Source organism: Haliotis asinina, chromosome 13 (assembly GCF_037392515.1).
Source record: "Haliotis asinina isolate JCU_RB_2024 chromosome 13, JCU_Hal_asi_v2, whole genome shotgun sequence".
In the NCBI taxonomy this organism is placed as follows: Eukaryota; Metazoa; Mollusca; class Gastropoda; order Lepetellida; family Haliotidae; genus Haliotis; species Haliotis asinina.
The window spans coordinates 48,322,534-48,346,135 of NC_090292.1; the positions used below are offsets into that span (position 1 = coordinate 48,322,534).

Here is a 23,602-nt window from a genome sequence, read left to right on the forward strand (position 1 = left end):
TGTGTTGTCATCGAGACTTGTCTTCAGTTATCTGCCGGCTTGAGTGGGCTTTGAATTGGATTTAGACATGACAGGGAGGCAATTTTCCACGGATCTGCGAATTTCCGCCAATTTATATTTCAAACTGATCAATTTTCTGAATCGCCTGAACCCCCATTCAATTAATGTTTCTGCTGAAAACCGATTTGCCTGTTGCCATCCATGACATGAGTAATGCAAAGGTTTGAATTTCAGGTATAAACCTAGGAATATTTTTTGTGGGCCAATGTCTCACCTCAATAAACCTGGATGTGCCCCAGTGTTGATAGGAGGTTCGTGTGCTCCACCAGGTTAATTTTAGCTTGGCCCCTATTTATGCCCCTGCCATATATAGCTGGGAGGATATAGGGTTACCTTCAGTGTTCGTCCATCCATATGAAACTGAACATGTACCCTAACCACTTCTCAATAAACAACGCTCTGTGGAATTCAACAACGTTATTCATGGGATTTCTTGGTGTGCATTTCATATTTTGTTTTTGTTTTTTATTGTTTCATTTTATCTGTTTAGAGACATTTGAACTGAGGTATATTTTGCTGAATTTCTCTATGATGATAGTGTAATAGGGAACGGAGGGGATGTATGTTACCCACTTCTCCTCAAAAACTACTTAATGGAATTCATTTAGATTACGCATGTGCTTTACAGGGACTCTAAAGGTGTACATCTCATATTTTGATTTCCTATTTTATTTATTTTTCCAATTTTAATGGCTTTTTTGAATTTGCATAAATTTTGTTGAATTTCCACTTGTCCTCAAAACCTGCTGAACAGAATTGAATGAGCCTCTACGTCGTGTGTTTCACTGGGACTCTGAAGGTGTGCATCTCATACCTTTTTCATCCAGTTTCTTAATTTTGTCACATCTACAGATGTTTGAACTTAGTTGAATTTGGTTCTATTCATCTTGTTTGTCCCATACAACAGGGAGTGTACTTTGTCCACTTCTCTTCCAAAGCCTCTGCACAAAAGTCATTTAGCTTACATATGTCTTTTATAGAGACTCTAAGGTGTGGATCCCACATCTTGTTTTTGTATGTTTAGATACATTCAAACGTAAATACATTTTGTGGAATTTCTCTCTGATGATAGTGAAATAGGGGATTAAGTCTGTCCACTTCTCCACAAAAACTGCTCAACAGAATCAGTTCAGCTTATACATGTGTTTCATTGGAACTCAAAAGGTGTGCATCTCATAGTTGCACAGATGTGTATTGAACTTGTTTAGTTGAAATTTATCACCAGAGCACACCCAGTGTGTGGGAACGTTTTCTACAGCAGCTGGGGCATTCATGTCCCTGGACACAATTTTGTCTTCTTTATTTGGTTGTTTGAAGTTTTCAACTAAATGTATTTACTTAATTTGTATGTTTTAATAAGCTTGTAATTTTTTCTGAGAAATGGTCATTCACGATAGTGAACAAAAAACGAAACTGAACTGTTACCAATTGAAAGATTTTTAGAAATACATGCTTTCATTGACTGAACTTAATACAATAACCAGTCAGGGATACTATTGCATGTGGTTTTAATCTGCTTCACCCAATAGATTTTGCACGATTGTGGTAAACGAAACAATATTTATATGCATTATATTTACTGAAGCAGCAGTTATATTTTTTGGATGCAGTGTTTTCAAATATTTTGTGTCTTTAGGATACAACCCAAAGTTCTGTCAGCAGCTATCTATATTTTAATGTGGAAATGCTGCATAAATGCATCCTAGATTTATTATTATTATTATCATTTTTATTTATAATTTTATAAAATGTCATGCTGTGACATTTAAATTAGACTTGGAGGAGCAGGTGCTGTTCTCAACAGATTGTTCTGATCTACATCTAGAAAGTGTATGGAATGTAAGTAGTTCACTGGTCACGAGGTGACCATGGGCTGATGTACCCTCGATGTACCCCCAAAGGTGATGGTAACATAAACATCGAGGGTACATCAACCCATGAGCTTGAGGCACCACTGCACAACATATCTATGGTACCAAACACCTTAATGTTTCATTTTGAATTGTTTGAATCTTTTTTGTAGCTGTCGCTAGATTTTGCCAACAAGAAAAGCAGATTTTAGAGTTATCTCCCTTCTACTGATTTGCATTTGCAAAACAATGGTAATTTCTGTGGATCATATGTGACTTAATGGTTTTTGGTTTTTTTTACCACAAAGTACTTGCGTTCTCAATTATGTAGAAATGTTGCTCACTTGAACAGTGACTTGCATGAAAGGTGGCATGTTTGAATAGTGATTTGCTTGAAAAGTGACAAGCACGTTTTGTGCTATGTATAAATGGCATTTTTCACAAATATTACAGCAAAATTGTCGGAAGTAATTCATTCACAATGTTGAGTACCCCTTTGATTTGTCTGGACCTGTCAGCAACTACTCAACCAAACATCGACTCACAACAATCTCGTAATAGCTTGCAAATCCTAAGACAGTTTTCCGACAGCTTTCTGGCTGATGTGATAGACGTCTGGATTATTGAAAATCCTATGTCTGACTGAGCTGGGTATTTGCTAGATATGTATAGACTGTATCTCGTTGATTAAAGTTGTAACACTTTTACGGGAGCCACACAAATATTGGAAGAAAAACTGAGTTAATTCTGGTCCACCATTTCACCTGATTTGTCATGGAATAGGTAGTGTTGAAGTGTTCGATGATTAGATGAAGATATTTGTTGATCATATTACTAGATGGAGATATTTGTTGATCATATTACTAGTTGTGCATTGACTACATATACCACTCAAGTTTTGATAGGGATTTTCGGGGATTTGCTTGATTCCTGTGTTTGAACATTGATGGGACTCAAACTCTCGATTTTCAGGGTCCCAGCCAGTCCCAGACACTTTGATATTGTTATTGATATTCTGTTGGGATAGTGATGTAATTCAGTTACTCACAGTTATTATATTGTGTATTTTCATTATCACATTGTCACAGTAATTAACTTGCAGATGGTACTCTAACCCAGCAAGGAACACACAGTGACAAGTTATTGTTTCTTGACTGAAATGTTTAAAAAAAAAGTATTTGGATTTTTTCTGTGGAAGTCTCTGTGGAAGGGCATCCGTTGTCAGTTTTTATGCATATAGGACACAGGAATTCGCGCCCCATACATCCCTTTATAATGTATTCATTTGACGCTGTGATAAAACTGAAAGGAAGAAGAATGAAAAGAAGAAGGAAAAAGAGGAAAAGAAGAAAAAAAGGGAAAAAGGAATGAGAAGACGAAGAAAGAAGGAGAATGGTTTATGAGTCCGCGAATGTCCAGGGTGAAAGCCTTCAGTAACCCATGTTTGCCATAAATGGCATCTATCCTTGTCGTAAGCAGCGACTAATGGGATCTGGTGGTCAGGCTTGCTGACTTGGTTGGCACAATGTCATCAGTTCCCAAATGTGCAGATTGATGCTCATGCTGTTGATCACTGGATTGTCTATTATTTACAGACTGCCACCATATAGCTGGAATATTGCTGAGTGTGGCGTAAAACTAAACTCACTCACTCACTCACTCACTCACTCACTCCATTAGCATGCCTAGGTCACCCATCCATGGACTCTCCAAGCTCTGCGTTGCTTAACTTCAACTGACCTTGATAATTATAACTATATAACAATGCTCAAAATAGCCAATGGCCTGCTTGCCCATGGCCAGTAAATCTCCAGTCACCGGCACGACTGGCTAGTGGCAAATCCCTCAACTGGATTGATTGCTGGCATTCCAGAAGTTGGTGAGACAGTAATGAAGCGTACATGACTGTAGGGATAACACCTTGTTAAATATAGCAACATTTTGGTGTCGAGTTTAAGTTGTCAAGCTAAAACCATCTTCTTGTGTGTACCCAAGACTATCGCTTAGTCTCTGAATAAATGTAATTTTGATAGCAACAAATAAACCCATAGTATTGAAGATTCACTCTATGCTGACTATCAGCTTGAAACTAAGTTACATAACCTCAGGCTAGTTATTCTTGCGAAATGGAGGCAGACTGTAAATAATCGAAACTGGACAAGACAATATCCAGTGATCAATAGCATGACCAAACAATGTAACTTCTTGTTAGGATCAGCAGTTTCAGTCGCTGTGGATACTCTAGTGCTTAGTTTCTGAATACATGTTCCTCATGTGTATAGGACACGAATTTGTGTAACCGGAAATCAAATGATGAGCTATTACAGGGAACAGTCAGGACCGACAGGTACTTCGAGTTAACATTGTAAATATTCTAGATGCCAGCATTCGACTCATTGTGATTTGACTCTATATAATTTTGGTAGAAACAATCAGTTCCTTTTAAAATGAATCAAGATTGGGAGATTCTGATCTGGAGAAAGAGTAAGTCTTGCTTCATTTAGGGCTTGAGAATTGCAGTGAGGACTAGGCAGTAGGGAAATACTGTGGTTCAGGGACTGTAAGAGAGGCAAGTTTGTACCAGATTCAGACAGATTCAGTATTTTATGATGTGTGTAATTATCTACTGATTCTACTAATCACCCAATTTCACTTATTCCTGTTCAGTCATGAGTGTAATCACGTTAGACAATTTCCAGTGATAAAAGCTTTGCCTTGTACCATTGTACTTTTATAGGATTTTAATAACATCATAAAAATACAATGGTGTTGATGCAACTATTTAGTAAACCCAGTTCTGGAATGAAGAGCATGACTTAAAGACGGTGGACGTGAAGATCAATGAAGCTGTAATGAAACTGAGTGTATTTATGACCGACTGTTAGTTTGATCAGCTTATGAACGTGACAACAATTACATAGAATAAGTATTAGTCAGGCTCCATTACATCGGTGGAATTGTGTGTCCGAAGTGCCACTTGTCAACTCATGTATCGGTGAATCTGATGTTGACAATCCACCTGTATTCTCTGACTCTTGAAGGGTTTGATTGCTGGATCAATTTTCACATTACGTGTATGGTCAGACGTAACAGATCGTCATGTGTGATCGATAGTAGGGTGTCCCTATTGTCCAGTGGTCGGTTAGGGTGTAGTGCCGGAATAGTTAATTATCATGGTCAGTGATGTTAAATCACAAAGTTTTGAATACACTAAGGCACCATCAATGATGTGGAAGCATGTTATATAATGAGCACACAATGCCATTTTGGTTAGGAGTAACCTGTCACATTTGGGATTACACCTTCTCAGTAAAGTCACAGATTCTGGTACTCCCATCCCATATTCAAACCCACCCCCTCAGAACCAGGCTTCTCCTCTTCATCATCACCCTTCTCTTTATCAAGACATCATCATCATCATCATCATCATCATCATCATTCTCCTCACCAATATCCGTGAACATCTGGGTTAGAAGAACTGATCTTCAGTAAGCCACACTTGTTGGAAGAGGCAAAGGACGGGATCGGATGATCACGCTCGTTGACTTGGTTGACACATATTATTGTATCACAATTGCATATATTGCTGATCATGCTGTAGATTTTCTGGTCCAGACTCGATAGTTTACCATAGTGGGAATATAGTTGAGTGTGGAGCTCGGTCTTTTCAACTGCCCTCCTTCATCAGGCAGTTAATGAAAGACCTCAGGCTTCTGCAAATGATAATGCCCTGAAAAATAGCGTTACCCTTATATTTTATGTGGCATAAAACTTAGTAAAACTCACTCACTCACTCACTCAATCGTGTCACATTAATGTAGATCAATGGTCAATGCTATTGATCACTTGTTTGGTCAAGACTCGATTATTAACAGATAACCTTGGTTGGAATATTGTTGAGTGTAGCATTAAACAGCAAACAAACAGTAACCACCAGCTACAGGTATTTAGTTTCTGCACCATGACATTTTGTATTCTTATGAATGTTGTACAAGATGTCAGATTTTGTCACTTAGTGCTAGGTGAAATGAGTTCTTGTGAGCAAAATAAAATATCAAGATAATAATGTCCAAAATGTGTTTTCAGCTGAATGAATTTCTGTCAAGATAAGCTGCTCTGCTTCAGTCAGTCACCCATGAAGGTCCGGGGTAGAATAGCCCTTCCACAACCCAGGCTTGCCATAAAAGGCGACTATGCATGTCATAAGAGGCGACTAATGGGATCGGGTGGTCAGACTCGCTGATTTGGTTAACACGTGTCATGGGTTCCCAGTTGCACAGATCAATGCTCATGCTGCTGATCACTGATTTTCGGATCCAGACTCGATTATTTACAGGTGACCGCCATACAGCTGGAATATTACTTACTCACTCAATTATATATCAAACCAAACCTACTAACTTACTCAAGTAGTTTTTGAGTATGTTTTTTTGCAAATTCTAGCAAAATCACAGTGGGGGACACCAGAAATGGGCTTCATACATTGTACCCATGTGGGGAATCGTACCCTGGTCTCCAGCATGACGAGCAGGTGCTTTAACCACTACATAATCACACCAATGCCTTACAATTCTGAAGATCTTTATATGCCGATACCTTAATGGCTTATTGAAGAGGAATGTCAGTCTCTGCATTTTCAACAAGCCATCATTTTGAGATAACCCATCAAATCACTGACGCATGCCTGGTAATCTGATTGATTAATTGTCTCCACCAGAAGAACAGGCTCATTTATAAAAATAGACAATTTCTTTCACAACAAATTATTGATGAAGCTATTTTTCATTCCTCACAGCTGATTGACAACTTGTCTTTTTTTTCATTTAAGTCATTTTGGAAATTGAATGCCACATGTATTTTCGTTATGGTTGATGGTTAAAGATAAAGTTATGCTTTGGAACAGAATGACACTATTTGACTTCATATCATGTCCTTGACATTCTTCCTAACAGATCAATATTTCGTATTAACTTTTGGACAGACCCACTATTTGTTTAAAGAAAATCAAATTGTTAGTTTCATTCTTGTTGAAAGAAAGAAGTATGAATGATTTTTTTGCAAAAAATATTGATTTGATGATTTTGATAAATGATTGATGGTCGTATCCTGAAATTACTTTAAAATGAAATATGATTAGAAATGATCATGAGATATTGATTGAAAACAAGTCACATGTTTGTGTTGAGCAAAGAGGGCAAGTACGTACAAATACTGAATGTTTGGCCATCTGTGTCAATTAATGTTCAGTTTGATTGCAATTTGTGAGAAAATCTGCATTTACATTTTGGCATTGATGGTGAGTTATCTGCCTTAGTTCCTTCAGGATGTGCTGGATTTTGGTTTTGGTTCCAGGTCAATGTGACAGTCAGTACTATTATTGTGCTTGTGTTTTTCATAATCCTGTGATCAACAGCATGAGCATTGATCTGTGCATGGTGTCAACCAAATATGCAAATCTGACCACACAATCCACTTAGTGGCCTGAATACCGCTTGTATTTCTACACCAAATTTGTTTATGAATATATAATGCCACTGAGAAAGTGGTAAAATGTAATATGTTATTATTTTAAGTACTCTTTCTTTAAGTACTACCTTCTACAATTTTTGGGGTTCAATCCCAACCAGGATTCAAAACCACAATCTCATTTGTGTGTTGGTGATTAGATGTCAGAGAGTGTGGGTTCGAATCTCAGATGCTACTCCACGTAAGAACTTGTAGAATCTGTGATTTGCTGAGAAAAGTGTAATCCTAAATGTAACACGTTATGAAGAAGCCTGAGATCTTTTATTATGAGTGTTTTTACGATTCATTGGGCACCATGGGCGCCAATACAGTGAATCGATAAAACGTTTTACACCGTCATGCATCTCTCAATATGATACTTCAAATCGGTCACAAAATATCAATGCTTAACTTTTAATATTGCTGAATTGCTATATCTGTCAAGAAAAAATTATTTTGAATATTAAGATATATCTTACTTATTTTCCGGTCATAAGTAAACAATTTCTCAGAAAACTGTGCATCAAGAACTGCATCGCACATAGTGCTCACATGTTATCAACACTCACAATGTCTGCGTATAAACTTAATTATCTCATTTCAGGATGACCACTGACCTTGACGAAATACTTTAAAATTGCTTTGGTTGGATCTGAAAGTCTTTTATCATTTGTGTTAGAATTATAGATTTTTAGCATCGTGATATGTATCACATCGCCACATTCATATCAGAATTTGTATTCTATCACAGCTTCAGTGCACAATACTTTGGCAATGTATCATTGTGTCTAACATTTTAGCGCTGTGATGTATCATATCACAGACTGTTTGCCAATACCAGCACAAGTTACTGCTGCTGTGGTTTTCACTAGAACTTATATATACCCAGAAACAAGTTTTCAACCCTGAAGTCACTGTCTTCTTCCACATTCTGATTCTTCCAAAAAGTACAATTCACTTTTTACAAGCTAAGAAACTTTCTGAATTTCTGAAAAGAATGTGTACTTTTTTCAGATGAATTCAGTTTCATTCGTTTTGACAAAGAGGTAATTCTGCATTTTTTCTGATTAACTTTGTAAGTCTGACCAGACTTGGCCATGCCAACAAACAAAACCAGAAATCACTTGCCAAGTCCAAGGTCGTAAGAAAAAGTTCCATAATTCAAACTGGAAAAGTCAGGAAATTTCATTTCTTGAAACATTTAGCAAAATTTCTCTGACATATGCAAATAAACCTAAATGACAAACAAATAACAACCAACTTATTGCATTTTCCTAGAGATGATAGTTTTTCATCTTTCAAGCTATATAAATAAATCTCTGTCACTCTTGACCTTTTCTGAAAGCATGTCTTTGTAAATATCTCCGAAATGATCCTACAATAAAATCCAATTAAGCCAATGTTAGCTGAAGACTTGATATGTAGGTAGTAGACATTTGCAACATTCAGTCTGCTTCATGGCAGACAGAAATGCATTGTGGGATGCCAGGACTTCCTGCCATGAAGCACACAACTGGACAAGAGCAGCTCAATTTTACTTCAATCCAAGGAACCATGATTTAGGGTAGGTCTTTTTTGTCCGTGAAATCAGTCCAAGAAATGAAAAGATCATGATCTTCTACAGATATAAATGTTTAGAGTCAACTGAATGATTTTTCTTGGCTTTTTTTCACCAAATGGATTTTGACAAGTTGATGGAACTCAGCCTGAAAGTGAATGTTTTCTTCAGGAGATTGGAAATATGATTTGAGATGGAGTTAAATGGTGTTTGCTTCCTGATGATGGAGATTAAAAATGTCCCTCACAAGTATTAGCCATATTGTTGTGATAACATACAACATCTTGATTGGATAATACCATCTGAAGGGTATATCCACACACTGGAGGAAAGTCTTGCCCTAAATCTCAACCTGAAAATTTGTCTTAAAAATCTTGCAAAACTTAGGGTCATTTCTATGTGTTTTTGTAATGAAAGGAATGATTGGTCAGTTATTTATAGCTATCCAATATCAAGAAGGAATACAGGGTTTGGCATGGCCAATTTTGTACCGAAGAAACTTTTGAAGAAAATGTCGATTTTGAAGCAATAAAAATTTCTGAAGTGTGTGGTTAATTAACTGCCACGCCTAAATTTTTAAATTTGAAATTTTGTGTAGTAATAGCCCATTACTCTCTCAACAAATGCTTGGCAAAAAATATACAATAAGTGCTTGTGTTGTAGGTGAAAAAACACTGCTAAAAAATACCACCCTCCAATTCCAGAAGTGAGAAAGCAATTATCATCCAGGCATTTTCTCTCATCCTGGTTCCACGGCCTCTCGTGTAAATGAGAGGCCAGGAAACCAGGATGATTTTCCCTGTGTTATCAACAGCTATTTCTGAGTAAACATTGTCAACACGCTTATGAAGACAAAGATTTTACTCCAGAGTCATGAGTGACAGCTGATCTTATGAATTGAATAACTTCTTAGACAGGGGATAATGCAGAGTAAGCCCTGTCATCGTCTAAAATAAGGATAATGTCTGCAGAATAGTTCTCCTGTTTTATCTTTAACATTTTGCATTGTATTTGTAGGCATGACCAAACAGTCACTTAACATAATTTAATGGTTTGTGTGAAATGTTTTCAAAACCACTACAAACAAACAACAAAATTATTAACATTACATAATGTAGCCCACCAGTTCAATTTGCAATTGCAGGCCAGAAACTCTTGATTAGGGGGACACCACTTTGTGATGATTGGGCCCTTGGCATTGTTAAAGTGACAGGGACATGCAAAACTTTTTTGGTCTTTGACTTATACATATCTGCAAGACCCGCATCCCCTTCTCAGCACTCAGCAATATTCCAGTTAATTCAGTGATGAACAGCATGAGCATTGATCTATACAATTGGAACTGATGACATGTGTCAACCACGTCAGTGATACCACCTGATCCCGTTAGTTGCCTCTTGCATCAAGAATGGGTTCCTGAAGATCATATCTAACAGGATCTTCATGTCTAACAGGATCTTCATATCTAACAGGATCTTCATGTCTAACAGGATCTTCATGTCTAACAGGATCTTCATGTCTAACAGGATCTTCATGTCTTCTCATCCTTGTCAAAGCTGTGATCTGGGTTTGGTAAGGAAATACTCTGCTTCTCCCACTCGGCTTCCTAAAGAGAGATACCAACAGAGACGCAAAACAGCCACAAGTTTCCCTTCATTCCTTTTTTTTTTGAATGTTGATGGAAGAAATAAGACCATAGCTCGTCATTCTTCCAATCCCATGAAGAATACAAACAGCTGATGAGGTAACACCTCATCTTTTTTTCATCAATTTAGTTGTGTTTAAGAATCTCACAATTTGATTTAAGAAGTCGATGAACACTTGACTGATTTGATTGGTGGTATTTTAATCAGAATTTATTCTTCCAGCCTTGAGATGTGGATTTTGGATGTGGATGCGATTGTGAGGAACTGACAATTGTCTTGGCTGTAAGACGGAATCTGTAGTGTGAAGTGTTGACAGAACTTGGTTGATTTAATCTGTGGAAGGGATGGTCGGTTGGAGTTGGTCAATTTCACCAGGGCAAACCTGCTTAGGGGGATCAACAACGGTCTGTAATGACATTTGGGGGAGTGTTCCTGTTCATGGTCATCCGTATGGTCAGGCAGGGCAATATGGCTACTGCCATCTATGTGTAGCATTCACGAACCTGATGAATATGTATAACGATGAGGATGGTAATGAGAAGCAATATGATGTTGACGAGGAAGAATTCGATGATGATGATGATAAGGAGGAGAATGATGATGATGATGGTGATGATAAGGTAGTTGTTGATGATGATGATGATAAGGATGATGAGGTTGATGATGAGGAGGAGGAGGTTGTTGATGATGATGATGTTGATAAGGATGATAAGGATGATGATGATAAGGAGGTTGTTGTTGATGATGATGTTGATAAGGATGATGATGATGATGGTGATGATAAGGTGGTTGTTGATGATGATGATGTTGATAAGGATGATGAGGATGATGATGATAAGGTGGTTGTTGTTGATGATGATGTTGATAAGGATGATGAGGATGATGATGATAAGGAGGTTGTTGTTGATGATGATGTTGATAAGGATGATGAGGATGATGATGATAAGGTGGTTGTTGATGATGATGATGTTGATAAGGATGATGAGGATGATGATGATAAGGATGATGAGGATGATGATGATAAGGAGGAGAATGATGATGATGATGGTGGTGATAAGGTAGTTGTTGATGATGATGATGATAAGGATGATGAGGTTGATGATGAGGAGGAGGAGGTTGTTGATGATGATGATGTTGATAAGGATGATAAGGATGATGATGATAAGGAGGTTGTTGTTGATGATGATGTTGATAAGGATGATGATGATAAGGATGATGAGGATGATGATGATAAGGATGATGATGAGGAGGAGGATGATAAGGATGATGAGGTTGATGATGATAAGGAGGTTGTTGTTGATGATGATGATGATAAGGATGATGAGGTTGATGAGGAGGAGGAGGTTGTTGTTGATGATGATGTTGATAAGGATGATGAGGATGATGATGATAAGGAGGTTGTTGTTGATGATGATGTTGATAAGGATGATGAGGATGATGATGATAAGGAGGTTGTTGTTGATGATGATGTTGATAAGGATGATGAGGATGATGATGATAAGGAGGTTGTTGTTGATGATGATGTTGATAAGGATGATGAGGATGATGATGATAAGGTGGTTGTTGTTGATGATGATGTTGATAAGGATGATGAGGATGATGATGATAAGGAGGTTGTTGTTGATGATGATGTTGATAAGGATGATGAGGATGATGATGATAAGGTGGTTGTTGATGATGATGATGTTGATAAGGATGATGAGGATGATGATGATAAGGAGGTTGTTGTTGATGATGTTGATAAGGATGATGAGGATGATGATGATAAGGAGGTTGTTGTTGATGATGATGTTGATAAGGATGATGAGGATGATGATGATAAGGTGGTTGTTGATGATGATGATGTTGATAAGGATGATGAGGATGATGATGATAAGGTGGTTGTTGTTGATGATGATGTTGATAAGGATGATGAGGATGATGATGATAAGGTGGTTGTTGATGATGATGATGTTGATAAGGATGATAAGGATGATGATGATAAGGAGGTTGTTGTTGATGATGATGTTGATAAGGATGATAAGGATGATGATGATAAGGAGGTTGTTGTTGATGATGATGTTGATAAGGATGATGATGATGATGGTGATGATAAGGTGGTTGTTGATGATGATGATGATGATAAGGATGATGAGGTTGATGATGATAAGGAGGTTGTTGTTGATGATGATGTTGATAAGGATGATGAGGATGATGATGAGGAGGAGGAGGTTGTTGTTGATGATGATGTTGATAAGGATGATAAGGATGATGATGAGGAGGAGGTTGTTGTTGATTATGATGTTGATAAGGATGATGAGGATGATGATGATAAGGAGGTTGTTGTTGATGATGATGTTGATAAGGATGATGAGGATGATGATGATAAGGAGGTTGTTGTTGATGATGATGTTGATAAGGATGATAAGGATGATGATGATAAGGAGGTTGTTGTTGATGATGATGTTGATAAGGATGATGATGATGATGGTGATGATAAGGTGGTTGTTGATGATGATGATGATGATAAGGATGATGAGGTTGATGATGATAAGGAGGTTGTTGTTGATGATGATGTTGATAAGGATGATGAGGATGATGATGAGGAGGAGGAGGTTGTTGTTGATGATGATGTTGATAAGGATGATAAGGATGATGATGAGGAGGAGGTTGTTGTTGATTATGATGTTGATAAGGATGATGAGGATGATGATGATAAGGAGGTTGTTGTTGATGATGATGTTGATAAGGATGATGAGGATGATGATGATAAGGAGGTTGTTGTTGATGATGATGTTGATAAGGATGATGAGGATGATGATGATAAGGAGGTTGTTGTTGATGATGATGATGATGATAAGGAGGAGAATGATGATGATGATGGTGATGATAAGGTGGTTGTTGATGATAAGGATGATGATGAGGAGGAGGAGGATGTCTCCACTCTGTAAAACTGATGTTTGAGCCAGATTATCCAGTGACTGACATGATGAGCATTGCTGTACACATTCAATATACAATGACATGCATCTACCTAGTCAGTCAGTCAGTCAGTCGGACCACCCAGTCCTGTAAGAGAACGAATAAACTCATATATTTTGTACTCTTTTAACCATTACATATGAAAGACTTGTGGTTAGTCTTAAGTGAACACTGAACTCATTCTTAAAAAGTTTGTGGTTAATTCTTACCGAGTGATTATATCTTACCAAAAAGCCATCTGCTTCACTCCAGCCCACCAACAAAACCAAAGACAGGGTACATAACTCTGTTGCCAGAGCACTGCAGTGACGTCATTTGAGGAACGATTTTCAGTCAGTTGTATAGAAAATGTGTAGGAAGCTTGTCATTTTGCTGATTTTTCAGCGTCAACAAAGACATACCAAATTGTTGTGCTGCCCTCAGCTGCTCCTAGGAGGTCAGATGATGGTGTCACCATGCACAGATTTCCACTGGACCCCGCAGTTCGTGCTAAATGGGTTGTTTGGGAGTGTGAAGTGAACGTTGTGGAAGCCTGTGGTCCTGTTTGTTAACTCCTATAAGAAGCTCATGTTACTTAAGGCCAATTTTATCATGGAACATATTGCCATATTGCTGAGTGCACTTCAGACTTCGAACAGAAAAAAAACAAGCAAATGAAAATGAAATAAAACAGGACCTGATCATTCTGATATTTAAATGTTATTATATAAATGTTATTTCAACATAGCCTTTTGTGTAAGGGGGTTAAAAGGCAAAAGGGTGAAAACCCGGGTACAAATGCCCTCATGGGTGCATTGTGTGAAGTCCATTTTCTTGTGACCTACACCATGATTTTTCTGGAGTATTCTTAAAACAGCATAAAACCATCTCACACACTTGTTATTTAAATCAATCTCAATACAATGAAAACACACTAAGACTGTCTGTGAAATAGTATATGATGCATTCCGCTGAGGATTTCTGTGCCATTATCATTCAACTTACTAAGTCCAGGGACAACTAGCTGCTTGTACATGTGGGGATTTAGACCTGGCAGTGGGATGATGGGTAAATGCTCTAACCACAAAATAAACCAACCAGCCAACTATTTGATAATCATGATAACTACCTAAAAGTTTGTGGAACACTCACTCACTCACTCACTCACTCACCCATTCACTCACCCACTCACTCACCCACCCACTCACCCACTCACTCACTTGCTAACTCACCCACCTATGTACTCACTCACCCACCTATGCACTCACTCACTCACTCACTCACCCACCCACCAATGCACTCACCCATTCACTCACCCACTCACTCACCCACCCACTCACCCACTCACTCACTCACCCATTCACTCACCCACTCACTCACTTGCTAACTCACCCACCTATGTACTCACTCACCCACCTATGCACTCACCCATTCACTCACCCACCCACCAATGCACTCACCCATTCACTCACTCACCCACCCACCTATGCACTCACCCATTCACTCACCCGCTCTCTCACTCACCCAGTCACTCACTCACTTGCTTACTCACCCACCTATGCACTCGCCCACCCACCCATTCATTCACCCACCCACCCACTCACTGTGTGGGAGTATTACTTGTCTATAGCGCAGAGTGTTTACAATATTGTTCAAAATTTGTATCGTGACCCTTTCATCTGATGTGCTTTCCTCAATGATTTGATTTCTTGACAGAACTGTGTTTCCATCAGTTCGATGTCCCTGCGGTATGAAATACTGAAATTATGTCCAAAGAAATTGCCAACAATCACAGCTAATTTCATGGTATTTTTATATTTCAAAGAGAATTTTTCAAATTTGTATCTCATTTTAAGCATGAAATCATACAATGATTTAGATGCAGTTTGTTTGTTTTTTCATCTTTCAATATGAAGGAGGCATTTCATTTTAAACTCATGCATATTTGAATTCAAATGTTGAAAACTGAAGTTTGTAAATTGATTTTTTTTTTTCAGGATTTCAATTGCCAGAAATCTAAATGTTTAATTCAGATACATGGGATAGGGTGTGCAGGATTCTTTTTTATTTCTGATTGATTAGAGCAGATAGAATCCCATCTTTGTTAGTCATGGTAAGCCTACAAATCATGTTATCTGCTGTTATGGGACAGTAGGGTAGCCTAGTGCCTTTGCATTGAAGGACTGGGTTCCATTCCCTACATGGGTACAATGTGTAAAACCCATTTCTGGTGTCCTCTACCATGACGTTGCTGGAATATTGCTGAAAGTATTTAAAACTATACTCACTGACTAGGAGAGAACAAGACTCCAAGGTTTTGGTGGACAGTATAAAACCGAAGAGGGAGGGATTTCCCGCCCCCGATGGTTTTACATCATCTACCAAAAGCGAGGAGAATTGTTTTCTCTAACATATATACCACCAGTGATGGATAATTACAATGTAGATGATCATTTAATGAAGCTACGTAACAATAACTGAAGCGTGCATAAAATCAATTTAATGACAGTAACTATAAGTAGATAATTCATGCCCACTTCCTTCGTCAGTCCAGTAGCCGTGAGGAAGAGCGTCTGCTTACTGTTCCGAGATCTCCAATTCCAATCCCGCTTGCGAAAACATTTGTATTGTTAGTTAGATCTTGAACAATAGTTTTCCATTGATTTCAAACACTCGTGTATCATTTGAATGTTGATGTTCACATAAAATTAAGAAAAGTAAAACCTGAGAAGCGGTCTTACTAGTGAAAAGTAAAACCTGGAAAGAAGTCTTTCTGGTGAAAAGAAAAACCTTTCCCTCCAAAACAAAAACCTCACATGTGGTTATTCTGGGAAAACAAGAAATGACCTCATATATTGTGAGAAGCACACTTTAGGTTTATATAGGACTACCAAAAATGGTTGACACATGATGTTGCTCATGCTGTTGATCACTGGATTGTACAGACACTTACAGACCAGGGCCTCCTTTCACAAAGCACTAAGGTGATCATAAGTCACTAGGGCGCAATTCGAAAGAATGGGAGCTAAGTTAACCTGAGTAGAGGCTGCTTCGTGAAAAGCGCCCCAGTGTCATATAGCAGAAATATTGCTGAGTGTGATATTCAACAACAAATCCACAAAACAAGCAAATTACGTTCAAGCATACATCATCATTTTGAGTTTTGCTCCAACATGAATCATTTTTTGCACAGAGTTGAAACAAATTGTTATACAGGATGACGCTCTTAACTTGTATTTCACCAAATAAACTGTAAAACAAATAAATTCAAATTATCTGAATTTGAATGAGAATTACATGTCAAACATAATGTAGTATTTGTCAAACATTAGATTCATGAGCACAAAAAGACATTTACTGTGAAATTCAAAAAAACAGTCCTTGAGGTGTGTTGATAAAAGGCAAGCAACAATGAGAATTTAATTTGAAAAATGGCTGCAAGCCTCCAATTCTAGGGTAAATTATGCAAGAAAATACCCATTGACCAAGTTCGATTACCTTGGTGCTTCTCTCTGTGGCCAAAATCCTGTAATTTTGGCGTCGGTTTCACATGTGACTTGTGGAACAAATCAACTAAAGTTAGGTAATTTAATCACAAAACATTGACAGTATCCCATTACTGGTCCTGAAAAACATTCACTCTCCACCAGGAGAGTCATTAAAGTCAGAAGTTTGAGGGAACTCACAACTAATTTACAGATTTGGTTTATCCAAAGGAATTTTTTTGTTCATTTTTTGCATGTTTCTGTTACCTGATTTTAAATAGAGGCTTGTGACTTGTTTTCAGCCAAAGAAAATTGTGTGTCATTTCAAGATGAGTCCAAAGGATCTTCTTTCACAGGGAGTCAGTGTTTGTAGGTGATTTGTTTAATCAAGACAGAAATTCTGCTATTTTAGGTTGGTTTTGTTCAGTTCCAGATTGATGCAAATTTGACAGCAAAGGACCTTCTTTCATAGAGAGTCGATAAGTTTGTAGATAATCTTGTTTAAACACCACAGAAATTCTGCTATTTAGGTTGGTTTTGTTCTGTACCAGTTTGTAGCTAACTTGAAACAGAAAACTTGAGAACAACTCACAATTTCATATTGAGTGTCAACATTGTCATTCACTGACTGCTGAGGCCACACAAAAACATTTTGTGGTTCCGATAACACCTGTCTGAAATTTAGGGTAGGTGGGTAGGGTTGATTTTTCACATATTTTTAAAAGTAAAAACTAATAACACATTTTTCAAATTGTAATTGCTTATTCAGTCAAGCTTGCAGTGATCATGTAAACACTGTGAGAATAACCGATGTCTCTAAGTGCTGTGACAAAACAATGGTATTGGAAAGCTTGTTTTATTCATACAGCTTTAAACAAGATACAGTCGGCGCCAGAATTCAAGGGTTGGTTGGATAACTGGAACCACAACATCTTTTCTTAGGCCTAAGGACCTACTGTGTCAAAAGTCTTGGACACAAGTAAAGGCCTGTTGTAACATGTGTTCCCCATTTTGGATTTTTTATGTATTACTCTCGTGGGTTTAATCTTATCAAGTTCATTTCAATCAGGGCCCAGCTTACTGGCCCAACATCAGTGTAGAGGCCACAAAATTTCCAAGTCCTGTGCTGGGATTCAAACCACACATTTTTGTTCCCTACTCGGATGCCTTATCCATATAACCAAAGAAGTTCACCTTGTCTGCAAGCTGACAAGGTAAGGATGTCATCTGTGGTTGATATCAGGCCCTGCTACAATTTTGGGATTAAAAATCGATGTCAGTGGATGTACAAATTGATTTTTTTTATTGTAAAACCACATAATTTGAAACCATGATATATATGCGAATTATGCAAGGGAGATTTGGTGTGGAAACTGTGGAGAACCTGTGTTGAACGAGTGGGAATGAACCTCGCTGAATTAGATAAATGTTATTCCAGATGAAACACAATTCTTTTGAAATGAGCAAGTGTTGATTTCAAATCCCCTGGGTGTTGTCGCAAGGGAAGAAGGGTGACAGAGTGATGGATACCACATGTGATGACTAATGAGACATGTATGTATTTCATGAAAGGTCACAGGATCCCTCTCCTGAACAAATAAGTTTGTGGCTGTGTACGCCAGGAGAGACTTGTTGTGAATAATGAATAAGTCATACTGTGTCATCCAGGAATCAAAACGCGTTTGTTTCAGTGAAATGTGTCCATTTGATTAGAGCATGGAGCCATGATTGGCCGTCAGGTTGGTTACAGACGAGGTGTTGATTTCACAGTGACGTTGTCTCTTCAGTCATGGAAGAAGAGCATGTGTCATTCTTATTGTCAAGGGTGATTTTGTGACATTTTTAATGTCACGGTTGGCACACATGTCTTTCTGGCAAGCAAAGAAGCTACGTTTGACCTTCAGGGTGTTGGGGATGATCCATATGCCCTGGATGTCATAGAAAAAACATTTGTCTTTCTGGGTGTTATAGAAGCAAATTTGTAGCGGCCACAAAATTTCCGAGTCCCGTGCTGGTATTCGAACGACGAACCTTCTGATCCGAAGTCGGACACCTTGTCCACATGACCAAAGAGGTTAACCCCGTCAGCATGCTGACAAGGTAAGGATGTCATCTATGGGAGGACTCCACGCCCTGCTACACAATGTTTGTTATTCTTGGTATTATAGAAGAAATATGTCATTCTAGGTGTCAAAGAAGTAACTTTGTCATTCTGGATGTCATAGAAGAAACGTTTGTCCTTCTGTGTGTCACAGGGGAAATGTTTGTCATTCTGAGTGTTATAGAAGAAATGTTTGTCCTTCTGGGTGTCATAGGAGAACGTTTGTCCTTCTGGGTGTTATAGAAGAAATTTTTGTCCATCTGGGTGTTATAGAAGAAACGTTTGTCTGTCTTGGTGTCGTAGAAGAAACATTTGTCCTTCTGGGTGTCATAGAAGAAACATTTCAGTGATTCTGTACGTCATAAAAAAACAACATTTGTCAATCTTGGTGTCTCAGTAGATAAGAAGCATATTTCATTTTAGATATTGTAGAAGGAACATTTGTGATTGTGAATGTCAAGCATAATGGTTGTGTTCTTATTAAATAAACCTGAAATTTGCTTCTCACTATATATAAGGTCATATCTTGCTTTCCCAGAATAACTCCATTTAAGGGGGTTTTTTTTGTATGGGTAGGTTTTGCTTTTCATTAGTAAGACCTCTTCCCAGGTTTTACTTCATGCAATTACTGCATTTTTTCCAAACTCTGTATGAACATCAACATTAAAATGATATATGCATGTTTGAAATCAATTGAAAACCATCGTTTAAGATTAAGCTCAAAGTTCAAATGTTTTCCCTAGCAAAATTGGAACTGTAACTCTCAGGTTTCAAGGCAGATGCTCTACCATACGGCTACCAAGCCAGCGAAGGAAATGGGGTTGATTTGTCTTTAGTTACTGTCATGAAATTGATTTTACGTGAGCTTCAGTTATTGTCATGAAGTGATCCGCAACCACTATTGTCTATACTTGATGGTACATATACCAGGGAAAACACTTCTCCTTGGTTTTGGTAGACAAAGTAAAACCTTTGGGGTCAGGAAATCCCTTCTCCTCCGCTTCTACATTGTCTTCCAAAACCTTGAAGGCATGTTTTCTCCAGTGCTTCGTAAATGATGCGTATCTGCATTCTATATGGGATACTTTTATTTTTGATCTTCCAGCTGCACAAAATTTATATTCACTTAAGAGCAAAACAATACATGGCTACTCAATATGATGAGAGTAAGCTGAAAGGCCTTTAGTTATCAGATATAGGGCTGTACAGTGTATTGTACAGAGTTGTCTGAAATGGCTATTAGTTGTCAGGATATAGGGCTGTACAGTGTATTGTACAGAGTTGTCTGAAAGGGATATTAAATGTCAACATATTGGGCTGCACAGTGTATCATACAGAGTTGTCTGAAAGGCTTTGTACAGTGTTGTCTCACTTTGATGTGTCACAATCCTTAGTAATGATCATGTGTTCAAATCCCAGATTCACCTTGATTATCTTCCTGGATTTGTCAGCATCTTACTCATGGTAAACATTTAAGTACAATGTTAGTCATACCCTTTTTCATCATGGCATAGTTTATGATGAAAGCCATTGTCTATATGTGATATTTTACTGTAATGACTGAACATAGTTGACTCTTTTCATTCATGACCCATGTGTTTTTCTGGGACAAGCCGAATACCAACTCGTGACCCTCGTGAAGGATTTCATATTGACGTAGGAGCATCAGAAATGCTTCAAACAAGAATGATAATTCAATTCTTGTTTGGTTCCAATAGCACTTAATATCACTGAAGTGCTCATAGATTGTATTGCTGTTTTGGCTTTTGCTACTTTGTTTTGAAGAATTAAATCTCCTTGTTACACATTAAACAAGGAGAAAAACATATTTGTTAATGACATATTCTGATGTAATTATTACAACATCATCACCTTATATTTCCATTTATATTTCTGAAAAGGGTTTTAGTAAATACAAATGTGAACTGTTTTATCAAATATGAAAATAAATTTTAATTTTTTTGAAAAAGTAAGCTACATTAAATCACAAAGCAGAAACTCAAAAATGCCTTTAAAATATTTCGCAAACTGACCATTCATGGTTTGTCATATTTTTGCACATAACAAGCATCAAGTGGAGGACGAACGAGTCTTCTTGGATGTTACAGAAAGGGGTGAGTGGTGACAAATGGACTCTTTTACGACTCTTCATTCGATCATCAACCAAGAGGCTGAACAGAGTTGTCTCCCTTCCCCCTCTTCACCATCATGCTGTGGACATCATTTGATTCTTCACTCAGCAATTTCACAGCAGTGTGATATCAGACTTTATACACTAAAGTCTGGAAGACACAATCCAGTGACTAATGGCCTGAGCACCAATCCTGACTAAGTCACACTACAGAATCCATTTAGTCAGCTACTGTGACTAGGTTTCTGTGTGACCTATGCTGTTGCCAGCATTACTCAGTCAGCTTGTGTTGAGAATGTGTGAATGTCTCATGATTGATGACTGGTTCATTATATGCACAAAAACATAAATAAACAACATGTAGTTCTTTAGTTTTTTTGTTTTTTTTCAAATTGCACATATTGAAAGGATGACTTGTATGTTAGGAACACAAATTGTTAATGCAGTGTTCCAGAATTGTTTGTGTTCAATTATGAAAAATTTGGCCTAGCCGTTAGTCACTGTGACCAATCTATGACTATTTCAATTAATCGGACCACTACCTGAAGCCTTGAAGACATAGTCCAGTGACCCACTTCATGAGCATCGATTCTCACCAAGCCAGACCACTAGATCTATTTAATTGGCACTTGCGACTCTAGGATCAGTCAGCCTGACCACCCAGTGTCAGCTGTGGTCTGTTAAACTTCCCACGAAACTCTTCAGAAATACTATATTAAACTCGCTTTCTGATATTATGCCAGATGGCACACTGAAGTACCTCAGTGAAAAATATGTCAGAAGCAGAGGTAAAGAAGAGAAACCCAAAATGGAACAAACATGAGGTCCTGATTTAGACCAAACTCATGAAAACAAATGCCAGCTGATGAAGGGAAGTCTGGTCCGGCTATGACATCAGCAAAGTTTCAAGAGGCTTGGCAGGTAATTCAACTTTTATTATCCGACTGTCAAGCTGTTGACAGTAATACAGAGATGTGCCAGGCAGTTTTTACTTGTTTTAAACATATTTCTTACCCACAGTGGGGCTACAGCATGTAGTATCAGGAATATTTGTAAAAATTCAATTGTGTTTTTTTATGGACTATTCACTTACTGCAGAAATGAAACAAAATACATGTATACCAGTTTATGAAACAAAATACATGTATACCAGTTTAGAGTGATATCTAGAGTATTATCTTCATATATGTGGGATCACATCACAATTTCTTTTAAGAATATTTTGGAAAATTAGATACAGGAAATCCTACTGAATCCTGAACAAATATCCTTTCTCCTAAATGTTCTGCTTCTTAGTATGTCCACAACTGTAAAACATATAATTGATTTCTGACATGTTATCATCGTGGCATAGTGTTTCAGTATTTCATAAGATATTACCGTGTGTACTCAGCAGATAATTACCGCATTCCTGAACCCTTCTGGCTTGCCTCCCTCATCTAAGGAAGAGGTAGAGAAAATGTGGAAGAACATAAAGGGCTACTCTAAACAGAGGTAGTCTGAGTTCAGCAGAATGACTGAAGAAACTAGCAAGTACTTTTCTTTTGGTCATTCTGTATTATGTGTATGAGTCAAAACCGATAACGATCGCTCTTCTGCCAGTTGTCACAACAAAGAAGTTATTACTGATAACCAATTATCTGTAATAATCTGTTTTTTTTGTATTTTGTTTTTTGTATGAAGGGTAATATTTATCATCATGCGAATATTTGTATATAGCGCCAGAGTCCAGCTCAAGTGCTCAAAAGGAAACATACACATTAATGTGCCTTCCTATTCTTACGAGGTACCCATTCACAGCTGGATGGGCTGGGACACAGTCACAGTACTTAGTCCAAGCTGTACCCAAACTTGGTGTTTGCACGTATACATGTGGCCACCATCTGGATCTACCAACAGATTCATAGGTTCTTTTCAGTGCACAGGTTCATGTACTGCACACTAGGGGTTGTGACAGGACTTTGATAGTCTGCATAAAGCCTACTACAAGGCTTTTACAACTGGTCACAGGTGGGTCTATCCTGACACCTCAAACTTGCTGGATCACCAGCATGGCACCTTAGACACCTCCCCGTCCACGCCCCTAAATACTAATGAGGTCATTAATGTTACGGTCATTGTCCTATTCTATCATATATTTACAAATTTACAATTCATGGAGACCTATGAAGGTCAGGATAGAATAGTCCTTCAGCAACCCATACTTGCCATAAAACGCAACTCAACTTCTCGTAAGAGGCGACTAACGGGATCGGGTGGTCAGGCTCGTTGACTTGGTTGACACATGTCATCGGTTCCCAATTGCGCAGATCGATGCTCATGCTGT

At 37.9% G+C, this 23,602-nt stretch overlaps 1 protein-coding gene and 1 pseudogene across 1 annotated transcript in view; both read left to right on the top strand.

Moving 5' to 3' along the window:
- Positions 1 to 23,602, top strand: part of LOC137259722 (NAD(P)H-hydrate epimerase-like) — a 266,803-nt pseudogene that overhangs the window by 158,177 nt on the left and 85,024 nt on the right.
- LOC137259721 (NAD(P)H-hydrate epimerase-like) overlaps positions 1 to 23,602 on the top strand; it is a 170,153-nt gene that overhangs the window by 125,110 nt on the left and 21,441 nt on the right. The window lies entirely within an intron of this gene.